Raw genomic sequence first — 1,734 nt, forward strand, 5'->3', positions numbered from 1 at the left:
CTTTTAAGATAAAATACTGATGGTTTATTAGTGGCTAAAAGAAGGGGGCTTGAATCTTAGCCCATTTTTGCTGAGTAATACTTGCTGCCTTTTAAATTAGCTTCAAGAGATTTTTCTGCATTTTGTTTCATAACCAGACACGAGACATTTTCTTTTTGTCTCGTACCTAGTCAGGAGATATTTTTCAATTTTGTCTCCTTATCAACAGAAACTGAAATGGAGTAGAAGAGAAAGAGAGAATCACACCAAGAAGTATCCTGGATCAGCTGCCAAGTGCAATACAGCCAACATCCAGTCTCCATCATAACAATGATGGAATTTCACTATAATCATCCTGATTACAGACACCAATTCTCCCTAGGAACTACCTTTCCTATCCGAGACAAGTCCAGAATCTATCCCCAATCCTGAACTTGACTTGGTCACCTACCAAGCTATCAACTGCTAAGTGCTAATCCAACTTGTAAGGGGATTCCCACAGAATCATGATACACAACACATACATGTACAAAGTACCTCTAAGACACCTATGGCTTTTTCTTTTAATTTTGTATCCTCTGCCTTTTTTCGCTTACTGGCTTTTTCTTACAAACCTCACACTGTTTGCCTTTTTCACCATGAGACTCAAGACAGACAAAACTAAACAGAAAAATACAATATGAAACTCATTGAAGGAGAAGAACTTCTGTTAGCTTGGGTAGCTATGAGAACTCTGTGCTTTCACTCTTTTTTCCTTGCTTCAAGCCTTGGCTGTTCACCCTTATTATAGAAGGGAAAGCCTCTAAGGTTGAAACGGTCCAACCGAGCTAACTTCTTCTTCTTCAATATCAAATCGGTTCGGACAGAGAGAGAAGAGAGGGAACCGAAAGCTAAAAACCAACATGCAATTACCTCTCTCTCATCCCTTTTCTTCAAGCTTCATCAATCTAAGCCTTCCATCTTGACTTGGTCCCCAAGAAGGATTCCTGACCCTTGATGAATACTTGATCCTTGACAGCTCCTCCTGCTCCACTTCTGCTTCCTCCTTCACGTAGCCTCTCTAGCTACCTTCTGTGATGGGTGAACAAAAAGTAGAGATGAGCCATGCCTCAGGGATCTTTTTCTCTGACCGAATTGGATCTTCTACCATTTTAGGCATGGTGATCTTGAGACTTCTTCACCACTTCTTACCATAAGTGGCAAAGATCTCAGCCACGCCAAACTGTTGATCTTCTTTTTACAAGGGCCATCATCACCTTGACCTCTTGCTTGTGCATAGCCTCAGTGATGAGCGGATATTTTATACGCTTTTTGGGGTTAATTTCATGTAGTTTTTAGTATGTTTTAATTAGTTTTTAGTCTATTTTCATTAGTTTTTAGAAAAAATTCATATTTCTGGACTTTACTATGAGTTGTGTGTTTTTCTATAATTTCAGATAATTTTCTGGCTGAAATTGAAGGAGCTGAGCAAAAATCTGATTCATGCTGAAAAAGGACTGCTGATGCTGTTGGATTCTGACCTCCCTACACTCAAAGTGAATTTTCTGGAGCTACAGAACTCGAAATGGCATGCTTTCAATTGCGTTGGAAAGTAGACATCCAGGGCTTTCCAGCAATATATAATAGTCTATACTTTGCACAAGGATAGACGACATAAACTGGCGTTCAACGCCAGTTCTCTGCCCAATTCTGGCGTCCAGTGCCAGAAAAGGATCAAAAGCTGGAGTTGAACGCCCAAACTGGCATAAAAACTGG

The sequence above is a fragment of the Arachis ipaensis genome, chromosome B01, assembly GCF_000816755.2.
Source record: "Arachis ipaensis cultivar K30076 chromosome B01, Araip1.1, whole genome shotgun sequence".
NCBI classification, from domain to species: Eukaryota; Viridiplantae; Streptophyta; class Magnoliopsida; order Fabales; family Fabaceae; genus Arachis; species Arachis ipaensis.